Raw genomic sequence first — 20,171 nt, forward strand, 5'->3', positions numbered from 1 at the left:
CGTTCCCTTGGGAACAAACAGATGAAACAAAGCCTATGACTCTCACAAATAACTTGACTTTTTATCGGCAAAAGAAATAGTTCATATATCGAGAGATACCCTACAACTTCACAAACTTTACCTTTTTATAATATAATAGAAGAATAAGAAGATGATTTATTAATAAGAAGAATTATAGGACTCAAAAGTGGTTACAAAAATAAGAAAACTAATGTCGAACAAAGGTTATGATTCACAACACTTGTCAGGACAACTTAATTAAAAAATCAAACTGTAACCAAAATAAGACCCTAGGATTGCAGAGAATGACCTTGAGTGAAGTCACGTACTTGTGAACGATGTGTGTAGGGTTAAAAGGTTCTTTTGACTGATATCAAACACTCCCCTTTTCCACTCAAGTCACTCTCCCTGCCTATCAACCAAGTAACCCATAAATAATTACACAACAAGAGATGTGAACGGCTCGAACGCCACGAGCACACTGAAGCCGTCCGTACCGCAAGTCGTTGTAACACGGCGATAACAGAAGATGAGATAAGTTTCAGTAGGTGATTTAAATTAATACTAGTAAATTGATTTTAATATGTAGCCAGGTCCGAAATATAGAAAATGCCAGTATAAAATTATATATTCAACGAGAACATTGTAGCAATCTGAGTGAAACCGATGCAGTCGCTTCCTGACTAAGATTAATTTAAATGGGTCTGAAAATAACGAGCCATCTTTGTTGGCTCCAGGTCTGCTTATCACGGCAGCAGTATCGTTAGTGTGATCATATTATGTCGACAGCTGAGAATATTGAGAATATTGACGCAGTATTACAAAGTGCTACCGAGATGTATCGCAGGCTGGGATAGCGCTGTTTATTTATTAGAAAGTACCGTTGGAAAACTAAATTATTGTGTAATTTCTTTTGAATATCGATTTTGATTGTGTAATTTTTCACAAAGGATATTAATTCAACTTTTATGCAAGTTGTACAAAATAAGATCAAAATTTTTTTTATTGTCTACTTTTTTTAATAATACAATAAAATATTATGACTAGAACTTCCAATCGGATTTTAAATTCGTTTACATTTTCAGATCATTCATGATGTAAATCTATTTAAACATATTTATTTGTATTTTTAAAGTGGGTATTACCACGGTGCACAGCTAATTAATAATAAAAGTAATATCTAAAGCAATACTTAGACACATCATTCTGTATTTATTTGCATATTTGTAATATTTGTATGTCCGGCTATAATATTTTCAGGAAAATACGCCTAATTCAGAAACTTTCTTGTTCATTGTACTATTGAACGATTTAGAAAACAATTCTTACATTATTAAGAAAGATATAAAATATAAATATGCAACAAGATTTTTTATTATTATAACACTTTATTTGCACATCACATAGAAAGAACATGCTACACATCACACTAATATTTTATAGGCGAAAGTTTGTGTGTAAGTGTGTAAGTGTGTAAGAATGTTTGTTCCTATATTGCGCTTCGGCTACTGAAGCGATTTGGCTGAAATTTGGAATCGAAATAGATTTTACTCTGGATTAACACATAGGCTACATTTCATCCCGGAAAATATCATGTTTCCCTTGGGATTTGTGTTAAACAGAATTTGACGCGACGGAGTCTCGGGCGTCTAAGCTGAAATTACTTTGACATTCTCAAAGTAGTTTCAAGAACGTAAAATATAAAAAAAATATTTACAAATGGCGGCCTTATCGCTTGGAAGCGATTCCAGGTATCATTCCAAGAATGGTTATTAATACTATGCGATTATTTCACAAAAATATGACACAGTTTCTTTTGTTGACAGTACACGCTGCGGGGGGTTTGTCAGGTTTATTCATATATTGATATCAGATTTGCTCGCGGTTAATATAATAGCTAATATTTATAGCTGTTGAGCTTGCCGACCGTGATTATCTGGATTGAGTTATAAATTAATTGACATAAGCTTATAATCTTTAACACTTTATGTTCGTTTGGGATAATTATGTAAGCTTGAATGATAACTACTTAGGGACGAGCTATTGATGGATATAGCTTGTACCGTTATACGTAGATCATCAAGTTTTACTGCTTGATCTTTGACTACTTATACACCTACAGGTTATTCATAAAATTATGTCATAACTACCTGGGTATTTAAACATTTAGTCGTAGACCAAATATTTTCGAATTGTGGAATAGTAACGAGCGAAAGCATGTGATGGCTTAGAAGCTATGGTTGTGAGTATATGCTTTTAACATATTATAAGCACGGTTTTTGAAGATTTCTCTTATAACAATGACCAATATGACCAATATTCCTATTCCCCTCCAACTAGTCGGAAAGACTGTATTAGGAGTGGGTACGACAATAGACTAACGGGGCGGGGATCGAACCACCACTCCTCGGTGATGAGTCCGACCGCTCTTATCGTTGAGTTATTGAGGCTTTGAATTAATTAAACAGTTTTTTTTAATTAGGCATGTCACGTGAATATTAAATAAATCTTAAATTGTGATGTAGGTACTACATTATCTCCTCTTGTTGTTTATTATTATTTAAAACGGTATTTTATAATTATAATTACTTATTAACTTTTGTGTCTTACAGAATACGTTGTGTGTACAGTCATCACTAATGACAGTAGTTTGACGCGGTGGATTTACTAGACGACGGTCTGGGTTTGATCCCCGGCTGGGTCGATAGAGGTTTTCCTAATTGGTCCAGGACTGGTGGGAGGCTTCGGCCGTGGCTAGTTACCACCCTCGTCAAAGACGTACCGCCAAGTGATTTAACTTTCGGGTAGTATGTAGTGTATAAACCGAAAGATTTTGATCCTACTCCTAACAAGTTAGACCGCTTCCATATTAGATTGCAATATCACTTACCATCAGATCATATTGTAGTAAAAAGTAAACTTGTAGAGAACAAAAAAAAAGTCTTAGCTGAGTCAGATCTATTCGATTGGCATAACACATTCATAATTTAAAGTTAATACTTAAAATTATAAATGTTTAAGTCTTCTGTGTGTTGTACAAACATAAATTCATATTACAGTGATACAATCTATGGTAATATATTTGGTGTTAAAATAATTAAGCCCATTCTAAAATTCCCACATGCAAATAGTAAACAATAACAGTTAAAAATGTCCAACGTTAAACATCGTATTGTACCATCAAGGCAGGACTACATAAAACGGTACCAATACGAAACACTGTATGATAGTCATACAAGAACTTACCATAACCTGCTACCCGTATATCGGCAAATAACATACAGTGACCGAAGCGAGCAGCACCTTATAAATCATAACGGAACAGATAGACGTATTGAATTTCTACCTCCAGAATTATATATAACCCAATATGGCACTAATATATTCCTCCATCGTTCCTGTATAACGAAATGCAATCTGCTCAGATAAATCTCGTATGCGGAAGCTGATATCATTAGTGGCTCCCCGATGGGGACACAATGGCTATCGATATTGAAAATGGACATTTCAGTTTTAGGGAATATTCTATTAAGTGAGCAGCAACCTTTACTTCCTGTGATAATTTCTTAATTCAAATATATGGCCATAAGTTAGTAAACATCACCTTTCAATATAAACTTACACCAAAGAAACCAGTATCATTATACAGCTGATTATACAGTTGATTGAAGTTTAATGTATCTCATTAGATACATTAAAATTCAATCAACTGTATTTCGATATTCAATCAACTGTATTTCGATTTGATATGAAAAGGATTTCGATATCAAACGAGCTATCCAATCACAAGCTATTCGCTTCTGTTGAGTGAATGTGGGAATATTGGACATGTTTAAAAAAATATGATAACAAGTAATCGCTTCTTTTCTTAATTCTCTGCGTGTGTGAAGTCTGCCAATCCGTATTGGGCCAGTGTGGTGAACTATTGGCCTAACCCTTCTCATTCTGAGAGGAGACTCGAGCTCAGCAGTGAGCCGAATATGAATTGAAAACAACGAATCGCTTCAAAAGTGTCGTTATCAGCTTATTGTAATGACCCACTAAAGCCTAGCTGGCCTATTCACTATCTTTGATCTATTCGACACCTAAAATTATATTATTGTCATCAAATAATTAATATCAACCGGGTTTTTCATATTCCGTATTTTTTAACGAAAATCACAATGTCAAACACACTGGTTAGTAATTTTGATCAGTTAGCAATAGATTAGTATGGAATACTAAATCACGTGACTTAAAATAATCCCTAACAGTAGTTGGTAATTAGTATTAATAGTTGGTAATTTAACATGTATTCACAACAGGTACTTAAAGATAGAAACTGATCTCTTCTTATAGGAGAGGAGATACGGACTCGCCTCGCTGCTCCAATGCAGGATGGCGGGATATATAAAAAAATCAATATTCTATTGAAACAAATATTAAAACATCCTGCGTTCTACCAATCACAGGACTAGTGGCGCAACTTTAAACGCAATCTTAAACGCAACTTTGTGTGCGAAGCTTCACAAAGCAGTTAGCATACGTAAAAGCACCATTAAATGCGTTAACGAAATCATCTAAGCGTTCTCCTCACATTAACCGGTTAATTATGACACTCGGTAACGGTTAATCTCGGAAAACGGTCACGGGAAGTATCTTGTAGCTGCCGTATTTACATATAAATTGAGTAGGCTTCATTGTCAGCCCAAACTGATGCTAACAGGCTGCATGGACACGCGAGTAGGCTTACCACTTCGTTTATAGTTAGGGGATTTTCTTTTTTTATTTGATCGGCAATTAGTGACATACCTGGGGACTAAATGTCCTCAAGTCTGCATAGAGTCAATCACGTCTGACAGTTTTAACCTTTTGACTATCAGCAGTTAATAACCAACATGCCAGTGGGTAGATGTTTCAGTTTAAAAATATAAAAAAAAAGTTATAGACGATAAATGATTACAGTTACATGTCCACTGAGAGTTTTTTATAGCAGTATTTTTAAACTATAACGATGATATATGATACCTATATATGATGATGAAAATATTGAATAAACTACGAATTAATATGACCTAAAATAAATAATAACATAAAATTTGAATTATAAGTTCGATAAGTCTAAATCAGCAGTAATAAAAACTGACAAAAGGACGGAAAATACCAGATTTTTTTATGTGCTATAATAAAATATGTGTATTTTCTGCCCCGTCCGTTCAGTTACATGCTTGCATACAACTCAAAGTCACGCGACCTGCATTAGTGTAGTATCGCAATCAATTACCAGACGATTGTCTAAAAATTATTTTCTCATCCTTCAGGAATATACTACTTATTCTTGTACTTACAAACTGTAACGTTAAATGGACAATCATTTTACGTATATTCTATTTTGTGCGTAAGCGTAGCTTTCAAACTCACGTTCGCCTTTAAAACAATCCGATATATTACGAAAATGAGAAATATCCCTATATTTTAGTTATCCGCTTTAAATTGATTACATGGTAACCCTATAATAGTTATGTATAACCGAAACCGCGCTAAGAAGATTTAGTGTGACGGTGAACTAGCCGTATGACGGGAACATAATAAGCATAATGATGCTAAACTTAGCCTGGACGCTGTCCTAGATGTCCTGTGTCTAACAATGAGAGAATTTGTGCTACTCATATTGTACAAGTTACTTGTTAGGTATTTGTTTTTATAGTAAATAATATATTTATTATATAGGTAATATATTTTATTATTTACTTTAACTACTTATTATACTACTTTTTAATTGAGAGGACAAGAGGTAGTGGTTTCTAAGAGTCACGATAATAAAAAAACAATATTTTTAACATAAAAATGGAACCGACATCAATGACGTATTTCAGTTATTTTGAATATAACACAAAACTACTAAACCGATTTTCATAAAAATTAAATGGGACATGGAAATATACTCTTCCAAATAAAAAAAGATTTTTAAAATAAGTTATATGAGGTAAAAAAACATTAAAGAAAAAAACATTCGCTTTGAATTGATACCCTCCTCCTTTTTTTGATGTCGTGTAATAATAATAATAATATAATCATTCTACTTTTGTCTTACTACTGGTGTTTTGCAAACTTTTTAGTTGTCAGTTCATTTAACTACTTGTATAAAAGTCAAACAAATAACAATTTTAATGTTATTCATATTGGATCAATATACTAAATGTTAAAGGAATGAAAACTAAACTAAGAATCCAATACTATGCAATAGTATTGCCAAAAAGTATCACGAATAACGTACTGTAAAAAGTAATTAATAAAAAATTAAATTTAATTAAAAGTGCTACATCTTTTTTGAAAACTCATCCGCAAAAAAAAAATCGGTTATCTGTAAAGTCAGTTTACTATGGATAGTTGAACGTGACCACGTCATAAGAAAATATTGACGGAACAGTTGCATTCTTCAAAATAAAATGTCCGTTTCTCTAAAATACTGTTTAATAATCTTCATAGGCCAGAATATACTTTATTTCTTGTTAAAAAAGTTGGCAACCCTAGAGCGAGGGAACGGTGAATGACGTCTTCTTTTTTCGGATCAGTTGGCTCCATCGAATTATAAGACGTTGTCACGTCAAAAAGTTCTTTACGCTAACGATAATTGAGTTTATTCATATTTTTGGGTAATTTGTTTCAACAAAAGCGCTCTATGATTGCAGTCATTGTTGGAACGATGCCACCGTGTTCCGATAATTCGACATCCGCATATCAAAGTTCGCAAATATTTATGAAAGTTGACATAATGCTCATTGGAGAGCCGGTTTTGCATTAAAAAAGAGAAAATATAATAATTCAAGTCGACAACTTCTCATAATTCGCATCGTGTCATTTAGTTGCATGATATCGTGTACTGATGCATCACAATTTGCAAATTGCTTTAATGACTTCTTTATAGCTGACTCGGGTAAATTAAGGAGGTTCACAGTTGAGACGATTGCATTTCTCATTGTATGTACCAATTACTCAGATAATAAATCGCTGGTACTGTTGATTTCGATTTTTATCGTATAGGATATGATGGAAACCTTTCGCACCTCGTTTATCGAGTTACATTGCAAAAAGTCTCACTATCTCTTGAATTATCAGAGGTCATAATGTTCTGAAATGGCAGATGCATACATTTTTCATTATTATTTCCGATTCCAATTCCTCTATTTAAATTAAACTTGCAAGAACTTTTATTAAGTTAAATCAGTTTGATTGTTGTGATTTTATCACGAAAGACCAGATTCCATCAAGAAAATCAGTAGTTATTTTTAAAAATAACATTAATCATTTCATTCCTTTAGTGTAAATGAAAGCAGGGCAGATATTTTTTTTAATATTAATTAATATTGAAATAAATTATTCAATAATAGTCTTCCGATGTTGAATTGCTATGTCCAACCAATTTTGCAACAGTTCATAGATATATTTGCAACAGTTTGATACTTAAATTTTTCGTAAACTTACAACAGTTTAAATACAGAAATATTTAGTAGGTTTATATGCAAGTTGCTGATATATTTTCAACAAAAATACACAAATACTGTTTATTAAACAGTCACACACATTAAACAACACACACACATTGACAAAATTTAAAATTAAAATAAAACACCAACTAAAACAAAAATATTTACTTAACTAAATTAAGTACCTAATCATATTATAAAGATAAAAATATGTATAATACTATGTATTTTAAATGAGAAGTGCGACTATAATGTTGCTCAGTAAAGAAAAAAAATATAATCGGTATAGTCTTCTCAAAACTTCGAGATTCGATGGAATTCTATTTTCGGAAAACGTGGTGAAATCATTATCTTCCCTTGCACGATGTAACTAGCGGGAAGTTAAAAAAATTGTTTCGTAAAACTTTACATACATGGTTGTGAATGACGTTTACGATTAGTAAACGAATGCGAAGTATGGCTAATTAGAGGAATTCTCGACGACTGTCCAAGTCAAAACAAAACACTGTAATGACTGCAAATGCGTACCGGTACATTTACATTTATCAGTGTAAAACGGCTCGGTGAACTTTGCTAATGAACATACATATCTCAGGGTGGATGCTTAGGAATTCCGCATATAATAACCGTTTCGGTACAATTACTGTTGATTTACGGTGAAATCGGTGGAAGCTGAAACTTTGAGGGAATTAATGAAGACATCGTGACACGGGGACTCTAATCGCGTGCTTTTACACCAATAAATCTTGACGGTTTTCTGTTTATTTTCTATTGTGAAATATTTTAAAAGGCTTTTTGCATGCTTTGTCCACTCTAAATTATATTTATACTAGCCTCATATAAAATTTATTTTGTCCAACTTATAAAGTCTTAGAACACAGAAAACACCAGAAGCCACGTTCAGTCGTCATAGACGTAGATCTAGAGTTATGGGAAATACTAGGGAGTATTCTGTATAAAAATAGCTTACTACTACTGCTAATATTTATTTATTTATTTATTTGTAACGAACAGCGTTTAACAAAATATGTACAAAAAATATAAAATAAACAACAATAAGGACACATACAGTTACAAAGAAAGTTAAAATATAAAGTAGGTATAACAAGTGAAAATGAAAAATATTTTTTGAAAGAAATGATAGTGAATAAAAATAATATTATTAAGTTAATCACATACAAGAAAAATAGTACAAAATTTATTTCAAAATTCGCAAGTTGAATTTAAGTGAATGAGCGTGAGAGTGTGTGTGTGAGTCCGTATGTGCGTGTGTGTGCGTGTGTCTAAGAGCATGAGAAAGAGAATGGACGAATTAAATACTATTAATCTACTTCTACTGAAACTTTTTAGATGGAATTGTAACCAAATACTACATACTTAACAGAAAGTTTTTGCCGTAATTGATCTATACATTAACAAATTATTATAAAAAATTGTCTTATTAACACTACATTATAATATGTAACTACATAGCTGTTAAATGTAAGTGACAGAGGCACGTGCCTAGTATGATATAACATGTAATTTCAAATTCCATCCGGAAACACGGAATCCGTACACGTAAAAGCGTGTCTAATCGGCCGATTTACATATACAAATAAAAAACATGTCTTATTATGTCATATCGGTGTATTGTAGAACTAGTGGTACAATACGCTAACCGTTCAATTGTTGATCCACTATTTGTTTTCCTGGTTATGTTTATGAAATTGCAACAAGCCTATCTAATAATATAAATAAGAGTTTGTTTGTTAAGATTACAGAAATCAATACACTGATTTATAAAATTCGTTCGCCAATACTATGTCATACTATGTCATGTCTATATCAGCAAGTGAATTGCTGTAATAAATAAATATGCTGGAATGCATTGAGAAATGGAATATAGCTAGGACCTTTGTGGAATATATAATGCAGATCAAGGAGAAGGATGTAAGAGAGAATGGGAGGTTAAATACGACTCGCCAAGGAGGTGGCTTTATGGCAGAGACACCAGAGTCTAGAAGGTAGGATGGGTTTTTGGCTGGTAAGACTACGAACGAAAAAAAAAAAGTTATATGAACTATATTTTATCCCCATTCCCTCGAGATCGGCATTTACGCGGTTGTAACCGCGGGAGTTCCGTTAATTAAGCATTATTTATATGGGTATGGCGATCGCAGGAGGTCTTAAAAAGGCTTAATAGCTCAACGGTAAGAGCGGCTGGACTCATCACCGAGGGGTGGTGGTTCGATCCCCGCCCCTTTGGTCTATTGGGAATGGGAAAATTGGTCGCATTTTAAAAAGATATGGCAAATATATTCTTTTTTTTTTTTTAAAGTCAAGTCCAAGGTCGACTAACCATTGACAAAGGAGGACAAACCCGCTTTATGAAGAAATCTCTTGTGAGACGTCTTGTGGACGTTGGGGTCCCAAAGTGCTGAAAAGGTGACAGTGAAAAGCAGTTTTGGTCGATAACTTGTCAATATATGTCTGTCAATCGGCTTATAATGATGATGGTGATGGTGAAGGTTAGGTATAGGTATGAAAAGTAATAAAAGCGTTAGCAAAATATATACTTATTTTTTTTTACTTATATTAAAGAAAACTTTACACAACTTGAATATAGAAGCGATCAAAATATCTTAAATCTCTTAAAGATTGATTCACGCGTAGAGAAGTCTTTTCCTTATAAACATAGTTTAATTTTTATTCAAATTAATTCCAGTGTCTATTCTAATCAGATTGTAATGAACTTCCAAAACCGGAAAGTAGGTATATCAATAACATCTGTCCGGTAGCAATGAGCAAGATTAATAACACATTTTTTGCAGTAAGGATTAACGGTGATTACCGAATAGATGCCGCAAAAAATTGTTTAATCCTTATGTCCTTATATTAAATACATACTGAGCGTTTTTTAAAACGCCCTTGAGACGAGACGATGTCATGCCACTGTGCGGGTCCAAGTTCATTGTATGGCACAAAGAAAAGCTCAGAGCATAGCTCGGGGCTTGTTACCCGGGTGTAGGAATAAGGATTCCTTAATGACATGTCAACAATTTCCTTCTTTGTTCGAGTTGTTCTGCCGACTCAGCCAAATTTGTACATTTCTACTAGAGCAGCTTTGAATACCCGATCTAATATAGAACTGATATTATAGTGGGACCAAGGTTATAGAGAGATTTTACCACTTAAATAGTGTCACATAAGATGTATAAAACAATATACTATTAATAATATAATATTTCAGTTTCAGATCAATCATGTTAAGAGTTTTATTTAAAATCTCGAAAGTCTTCCGAGATTTTTTTCGTAACAGCTTAAAGTTGGGAAATTAATGGTATTACACCGCGCAAGATATGGAATTTCTCCATAAATCAAACAAAATAAAGTAACTACTCATATTATTGCATACAATGCAATTTTACGATATTATCAGTTGTAGAGTTTAATAAAAAAATATAGTATTATGAAAAATTAAATGAAACGTTGCTATTCCTTTGAAAAGACATCAACGCGCTGTACGTATTGGCCCTAACAAAATAAATAAATAAACGTAATCAATAACTCAAAATAAATAGTTTTATTATCCATCCGGTAAGTATTTAATTTAACAAAAAACACGAGTGTGTTGACCCTTAAGTCTATTATTAATGATTAGTGACGAATTGATGTTATGATTCGGACATCGTGTATCGAGATGCAAATAAGATCTGTCGCGATGTTAGGTGGATGACCTACGCGAGTGGGCCGATATCGATGTCATAAATCGATTTTAACAACACTATAAATCATAATCAAACTTCCTCATTGGCTAGATAATTCAGGTGTGGATCAAAATATCTCTGGTTAAAATCCGAGTGGGACGATAATTTTTTTGTGAAGAAAGAATATTTACTCCAAAATTCCACTTGGTTATGCCGTATTTGAACGATACTTATATGGAAGGACTGCAATTCATTTTCCCCAAAATTTACCCCCCATAGTTTTCTCCTCGTGGGAATGCTGGGATAACATATAGCCTTATTTTATTTGCTGAAATGTAGCTTTCGATTTTTAAGTCAGTCAGTAGTTTTTGAGGCTATTTGTTACACAAAAAAAGTCTATTCTCTTTATATTTAGAAATGTTAGATATAATATGCCCAAGTACAAGGTATGTCAAACAGTTACGATAAGGAAATAGAAACCATCTCCTGATGTTTGATCATCAAAGCAATCTGTTACTTAATTTCATAACAAGAATCCCGACTGCGATGGATTGCGTGAGATAGTAGTGTACTGACAAACTTGGCTTAGAGTAACTGGATCTCGTAGTAATATATGGGACTATGTAAAGAATAATAATAATCAATCGTAACCATTTATTTGCTGTTAAGGACATAATTTTCTATTATACATTATAGTCGTACTTAGCTTTATTATATTGGTTGAAAACATAACAAATTTTGATGAATAAACACGGAAAATAAGGAGATACTTAAGGCTCAACTAGGTATTTTAGTTCTTTACCGATTCAATAATTGAACTTCGAAAATTATGACATAATTGCGTTAAGAAAAAAACTTGAAATGTGTCGTGCGTTCGCTATCGCAATCGCTATAGCTATCATCGTTTAAATTAAGACCAAAAAGTGTCGTTACAACTTTTTGGTCTTAACTTTTTTCCGTCTAGCCCCCTTTCGCAACGCGCGATAAGGAACTTCGTTCCAAAATACCTTTTTATGTTTCTGCAATAACATTACGTATTTTCTTGGAAGTGTCACGGCAAAATGTGTCATACTGGATTAGAAACGGAAAATGTTAGGTTGGTACCTACCTAGTACCTCGAAGTAAGAGATGGGGATTTTTTTATAGAAAAACTTATTTTTATTGGTATGATAGATCTTGTCCGGGTAAGTACCGTAAGTTCTGCCACTAAGCTTGCTCGGTTCTGGACTTATTTAAAAATAAAAATAAAATACTGCCACCTTATTTCCGTTTTATAGCTTAGACTCTTAACAAAATAATTATTAACAACCCTTATTCGGCTTACTATTGAGCACGAGTCTCCAGAATGAGAGGGGTTAGGCGAATAGTCCACCACGCTGGCAGACTTCACATACCTAGAGATATACATAAGAATATGTAATATATAACATATTTTCCGCCTAATTAAATATTTTTCCATTAAATCATTTTACACAATTTATGACATATTTTTTCTAGTAAACACAATTATTGGTCAGATGAGTAAACAAGAATTCGATCAATTATAATCATAGAATCATACGACATAAAAACGAATGATTTCCTGTACCTATTCAATAGTAATCGACATCGTGTTTTTTTTTCAGGTATATCGTGGAATATTACAAATAGCTGAGAAAGCTGTGACGTGCGCTGCATCAACGGTACGTGCACAAAAACAGGTGGACAAAGAGCCTGATTTTGCCAGACTTACTTTTTACTAGTATGAAGACTGAAGGTCTGTCAGTCTATGCTCTTTTATTTGTAATATAGGCTTGCTCTTGACTACAATTAAGCCTGATGCGTTAACGATGTTAGTGGTGGCTTTGGAATAATTCAGCTCTCAAGGGTTTAAGACCCTCAACCGTCCTTACAGCGTATTTTCTTTAATATTCACCTTGGCATAAATCATGTCATTTAGCTTTGTTACAACCCTTAAAAAGAACAATGTTGAATATTTTTTAAATAGAACTAAAAGAGGGGCATATTTAAAATAAAGATTTTGACGGCCTCCGTGGCGCAGTGGTATGCGCGGTGGATTTACAAGACGGAGGTCCTGGGTTCGATCCCCGGCTGGGCAGATTGAGATTTTCTTAATTTGTCCAGGTCTGGCTGGTGGGAGGCTTCGGCCGTGGCTAGTTACCACCCTACCGGCAAAGACGTACCGCCAAGCGATTTAGCGTTCCGGTACGATGCCGTGTAGAAACCGAAAGGGGTGTGGATTTTCATCCTCCTCCTAACAAGTTAGCCCGCTTCCATCTTAGACTGCATCATCACTTACCATCAGGTGAGATTGTAGTCAAGGGCTAACTTGTAAAGAATAAAAAAAAAAAAAAAAAACTTTAATTATCTCTAGTATAGAGTTGCCACGAAGCTAAGGATATGGAGACATTCCCCCTCCTATTACATATAAAATATCAAAAAATAACGTTAAAAATATTACTATCTCCGAAAGCCACCCCGGTCAAACTCCATAATTGGCTACTGTACTTATTAACATAGAACACGAGCTGACAAACTCTCAGACTGAAAGTTATGACAAAAAAGAATTACTAAAATCGGTCCAGGCATCTACGAGTAATCGCGTAATACATACGTACATACTTCCAAAAAAGAAAACATACTCGAATTTAAATCCTTTTTTCAAAGCCGGTTAATAAAATGAGGTAAGTCTGGCTAGACTAGGCTTTTCTAAGGAATGGTTACTAGAAATTCATAGAAATGAAAGTCAAGATTAACTGGTGTAGTTAATATGTTCGGTAAACCATTGGATGTAGTGTCAATGTCTTGCTGGCGGAGAATGCTGTTTCAATTAGTAAGATCATTCCTTATCTACAGTGCATGGTGAAAAACCGTAGGTATACAATAAATGACGACAATTTTCCAGTTCTGTGGATGAGTGGTCGTGAAATGAGTTTTCCGGTTTGCGGCTTCAGCAACCTTTAAGGTTATGTATTTTACCAAAAATAGTGAATGGAGTTTCTGCATCGGTGGTCAAGAGTGTTTAACCTGTTAGGGTACAAATAAGATTAGATTTAAGGCTTTGTTTTTTCCGAGACATTCGCTGTAATAGTTCGGATATGGAAAGACTGTCATCCCTGCATCGAAGAGCATGTAAAGCCGTCGGTATTTATTTAATCGTCTAATAGCTTATCTATAAAGCTGAAGTTTATTTCATTGCTTGTACCCGCTAATCGCAGGAATACCCAGAATTTAAAAATTATTTTTGTGTTGGATAGTCTATTCGTTCTTCATTGAACGCGCTAATCTCAGGAACTACTGGTCCGATTTGAAAAATTCTTTCAGTGTTAGATAACCCATTTATCGAGGAAGGCTATAGGCTATATATTATCCCCGCATTCTTACGGGAACAGGAACTACGCGGATGAAACCGCGTGGCGTCAGCTAGTTATCCTATAAGAAGTAGTGTCCTGCCATTCAGTAGGCCTTTAATTAAGCTGATGATGTTGATATTAGTCGGATGGTAGATAGTTAGAGAGCTGTTTGTAATACTTCTTTTACAAGTAAGAATGCAAGAGTATCCAACAGTGAGTTATCAATTAGGCTAATAATGAATGACCCCCTTTACTTAACATTCATTATGATGGCAAAGAAAAAAATAATTGCATACGTCACGCTTTCTTCGCCCATGTAAAAAACAAGGCTATAGTTAGAGATCGCTTATACGGTGGTTTGTCGACTACAGTGATTAGAAAGATGCATTTTTTTCATGACGTACAAATTAATAACAAACAAGTCAAGGGGTATGACATAAAAGGAAATAAAACGTCATGCAAGTATCTAAACCTAGATTTTTAATTATAAAGTTTTTTTTTAATATCATAATAATAATAATTAATGAATTGAGGTTAATAAAAATTTGAATAAAAATATACAACCGACTTTAAAATTATAAAAATGTTTTTACTAAACTAAAATACCAGAATATTCTGAAAGACCTGTCTGAAAATCCTAAATCTTTATGATATAAACGGCTTGAATTAATACATCACTAACTTGGTGCCGCCTTCAAACTGATCGCTCTGAGCAAACTGAGAAGGTAGCACATACGATGTTATTCTTCGCTTTTTAGTTTATGGGACCACCTTCAAACAATACCCTCTCAAACGAAAAAAGAATTTTTCAAATCGGTTCAGGCGTCTTGGAGTAATCAGTGAACATACATAAAAGAAAAGGTTCCGATGAATTGATAACCTCCTCCTTTTTTGAAGTCGGTTAATTATTTTTTTTTTTTATAAATAGGTAGCCGTCTCATCAAAATCAATGTAAATTAAATGTGTCTGTGGCATAGCTCGGATATATCGAAATCAAAGCCTATGTTGTTATTTTCAACCTTTTTGATTTTCGTCGGTAAAAGAAGCATTAAGTCCTCATTCGCACGAGAGTTAAAAAAAAGATACGTTAAAACCCAGCGTTGGCGTTTTTATTTCATCATCATCATGTCATGTCAGTCGATGGACGTCCACTGCAGGACATAGGCCTTTTGTAGGGACTTCCAAACATCACATCATTCCGAACATTAGCCGCCTGCATCCAGCGAATACTTGCGACTCGCTTGATGTCGTCAGTCTTTCGCTTTTATTTACGTTTTTAATTAAATTCATGGTCTATTTTCAACGCCCAAAATTGAAAATGCAACACTGCTCGAAAAAAAAGCGTCTAGTTTTAAAAACGCTTTCGTGTGAACAAAAACTGGGTATGCATTTGTTGTATTTGGACGCTTTTTTAACGTCCGTTAAAAAAAACTCTCGTGCGAATGAGTGCTTAATTTAACCAAACCTGTCAATCAGTTGGGTTCTTTGTCACTAAAGTAAACCATAAAACGGAGTTAACTGGAGTATGCTCGTACCTTTTGTTATCATCCAGTGATCTTAATCTCTAATACTTGGTTCCGTCCAAGTAAATGACATACATTTGACGTCACGAGCATGACAACGACACCGTCCATCGGCCATGTTACGCTCCTATCACATGTGGAATATCTCAAAGTGAAACGAAAGCACATAATTCAATATCTCATGAAAGGTCCTGCGACGAACTTGGCATTTCATTTTATGGGTCGCACGATACGAATACTGGGTACTTACAAGAGTCGCTACCACATTATGCGTATCCTCATAACTAGATATTTAGATATTTACTTACTTAGCATCCATGCACTTACAAACTAATACATAAGCTTAGCATGCATGATACATGGGGCCCTGTCAGGGCATTGCTAAAAATAATAATGTTACATGCAATATTATGAGATAAAATATAATACATTTCATTAGACAAAATTAAAATAAGATAAAATGAAGTAGAAACTTGAGCGGAACATTTATAGAATTAAATTAGAATGTTCAAGATTTTAAATAATATAAATGTCAGGTATAATATAAATAGTAGATTAATTAACGCTAATAAAATTAAATAAACATATCCACTCAATTACAATTGTCAAAATAATGTGATAAATGAGCATTGTCCAAGTTTTAAAATAAAATAATGTCCAAGTTTAAAAATAAAATATCAATAAATTTTTAGTTATTTACTATATATATTTCGTTACTATACCAACATTATAGAGGTGAAGTTTGTGGTACTGTAGGCAAAGATTTTAAAATAGAGATATGTCACTAGCGCGTTAAAACTGTGGCGAACAAAAGCGGCTAATTAACCGCATTTCATTGAGTCTTTTTTTATTTTTTATTCTTTACAAATTAGCCCTTGACTACAATCTCACCTGATGGTAAGTGATGATGCAGTCTAAGATGGAAGCGGGCTAACTTGTTAGGAGTAGGATGAAAATCCACACTCCTTTCTGTTTCTACACGGCATAGTACCGGAACGCTAAATCGCTTGGCGGTACGTCTTTGTCGGTAACTAGCCACGGCTGAAGCCTCCCACCAGCCAGACCTGGACAGTTAAGAAAAACTCAATCTGCCCAGCCGGGGATCGAACCCAGGACCTTCGTCTTGTAAATCCACCGCGCATACCACTGCGCCACGGAGGCCGTCAAAAGTATAAGTATAAGAGTCGCCTATAGTAACCAACGAAAGTTATTTAAACAAATAATCCCTAAATATTCATATACCATGTCGAGTTGTGTGTTTACTGTTTATGACCTTTAAAACTGTGTATTTATAAATATATAATCCCTAAATATTCATATACCATGTCGAGTTGTGTGTTTACTGTTTATGACCTTTAAAACTGTGTATTTATAAATATATAATCCCTAAATATTCATATACCATGTCGAGTTGTGTGTTTACTGTTTATGACCTTTAAAACTGTGTATTTATAAATATATAATCCCTAAATATTCATATACCATGTCGAGTTGTGTGTTTACTGTTTATGACCTTTAAAACTGTGTATTTATAAATATATAATGTAAGTAAACGCATTGTGCATGTGTGCTCTCAGTGGAGTAGCTAAATTTGCCTCACTTTTTGTGGGGTTTTTGTAGGCACGTAGCACGTCTATACCTAGCATAAAATGTCGTTGATTGTAGAGGTAATCTCTGTATATACTGAACCGATTTTGAAAATTCTTTTACCATTAGAAAGCCACGTTATTTGTGAGTGTCGTGGGTTAAATTTTATCCTCGTATACTTTACGGGAACGGAAACTACGCGAGTGAAACCGCGGGGCGTCGGAAAGTAAGTTATATATCCCTAGTTATTATAAACGTATTTGGACTAATACGGTGACCTTTTGAATTTTTTAGCTGATGTGATGCATTTGGCACCATATTGTACTGTTGTTTTTTGTATAATTTGATAATGGCATCTGTATGTGTATTTTGTACATAAACTGAGGCAGACTAGTGTGTGTCTCCCTAGTTATGATAAATGTAATTGGACTAATACGGTAACCTTTTGAATTCTTCAGCAGATGTGATGCATTTGGCACCATTTTGTACTGTTGTTTTTTGTATAATTTGATAATGGCATCTGTATGTGTATTTTGTACATAAACTGAGGCAGACTAGTGTGTGTCTCCCTAGTTATGATAAATGTAATTGGACTAATACGGTAACCTTTTGAATTCTTCAGCAGATGTGATGCATTTGGCACCATTTTGTACTGTTGTTTTTTGTATAATTTGATAATGGCATCTGTATGTGTATTTTGTACATAAACTGAGGTAGACTAGTGTGTGTCGGTGAGTGTGTTGTCTTCTTTTATGTGTTGAAGACTCTTAACTATATACTATGTTTTCTTTTTCATATACCTCCTATTCCATATGTCAAACACATACATATATACCTACTTGAATTAACTAAGCTATTTGAATTTGTGACTATTTTCTAGATCTTATTTTTAGAACGTAAAAATAAACTTTAATTAAACAAAAAGAAAAACCTAACAGATCGTAATTTAGTAGGTAAAAAAACGGTTATTAAAAATCTAATTATTTTCAATTCCGTACGGAACCTATGGTGCACGATGCCAGCTCTCACTTGCCCGATCTTAGTAAATCTAGTTAGAAACATGATACTTGATCTAGCTGAACCGCTGCAAGATTACTAGTAATGTAGTATTGCCCTTAGTATGTAAATTGTGACATGTTTCATATAATTTACTCACCGGTAATCTCGGGAGCAATAACTTTCAATTTTATCGAAATGCATCCGTAACCGTCAATTTGCATCCGCGAGTAAACGAGATGGTCTTTTTTGGATAAAAGAGCTTAACTAGAGGAGTAATTGGATGTATAACCGGAGAATGCATATCTATCTGCTGTTTACTCTAAGTGCATAGCTTAGCTTAGCATTAACTTTGATTTAATTGTATCAAATACTGGCCTATTTTTCCTCCTGTAAGAAATTTAATGTAAGAATTATCTATATAAGATGTCCACAGCTGGACATAATCCTCTTGCATGAATCTCATCTCCAAGCACAACGGTCTCGAGCCGCCAGCATCCAGCGTCTCCCTGAAACCCGCTTGATATCCTCGGTCCAATAGTGGGGGGTCGACCAACACTGCGCTTTTCGGTGCAGTGTCGTCATTCCAGCACCTTGGAACCCCCCAACCGCCGCCTTACCGCCGTTCTTACCGCCGTAAGAATATTATGTGGATAAAATATAGCCTACGACACTCAGAAATAACTTGGCTTTCTAGTGGTAGTAAAAGAATTTTCAAAATTGGTTTAGAAATCAAAAGATTATCCCCTATAATAGACACCACAAACTTTCATCACCACCATTAACAACACATATTCGGCTCACTATTGAGCATGAGTCTCATCTCAGAATAAGAGGGTTTAGGCCTTAGTCTACCACACTGGCCCAATGTGAACAGGCAGAGTTTACACGCGTAGAGAATTAAGAAAATACTCAGGTATGCAGGTTTCCTCACTATGTTTTTCCTTCACCGTTTGAGAAACTTACCACAAATTTTTCCTCTTTATAATATTAGTCTAGTTAATAAAGTAGACTTTAAATTGCTTCATTGGTTCAGTAGTTAGCCTAAGTTACCACACACTTATGCACTGTAATATCTTCTGCGTACATGGTTAATATCATGAGATTGGCCGCTGTAGCCGAAAAAAAAACAAAAACTTTCAATTTATGTATTTTTCGGGATATTGATAACAGCATTTTTGAATTTTTTTTTGTCTTTCATTGGTTTATGCAAAGTATTTTTACTTAACTATTTAACTATTACGTTATTCTCGATGTGTGGAATCAGATGCAATCTCTATGTTAATAAGGACTCAAGGCACCAAACTCTCCGCCTCTTAAGCCGTTTCTTCAATTACTTACATTATGATAATCAAGTCCATGAACATATAATGTGAAGCAATCAGCATTTGCCTCCAGCGGGCATTGTACGACTGTACGTTATTATTAGTGCTTAGAACATCGGGGGATATAAATGTGTTGATGGCTCCACATTTTGTATAACGGTGATAATCACTTGAATTAATGTATGGTGCTTCGTTTTATACTATTTCGTTATGTAATATCTTTCTATATATA

The 20,171-nt window shown here is 34.1% G+C and overlaps 1 protein-coding gene across 3 annotated transcripts in view; it reads left to right on the plus strand.

Annotated features, from left to right (window-relative positions):
• The window catches only part of LOC112053382 (uncharacterized), a 141,451-nt gene that overhangs the window by 100,825 nt on the left and 20,455 nt on the right, over positions 1-20,171 (plus strand). Inside the window, exon 4 of one of the 3 annotated variants that reach the window (XM_052884217.1) lies at positions 12,781-12,837. The exons of the other annotated variants lie outside the window; for them this stretch is intronic. The gene's annotated coding sequence lies outside the window, so the exon portion shown is untranslated. The remainder of the gene's footprint in view (positions 1-12,780; positions 12,838-20,171) is intronic. 3 annotated transcript variants of the gene reach the window in all.

The sequence above is a fragment of the Bicyclus anynana genome, chromosome 11 (genome assembly GCF_947172395.1).
Source record: "Bicyclus anynana chromosome 11, ilBicAnyn1.1, whole genome shotgun sequence".
Lineage (NCBI taxonomy): Eukaryota > Metazoa > Arthropoda > Insecta > Lepidoptera > Nymphalidae > Bicyclus > Bicyclus anynana.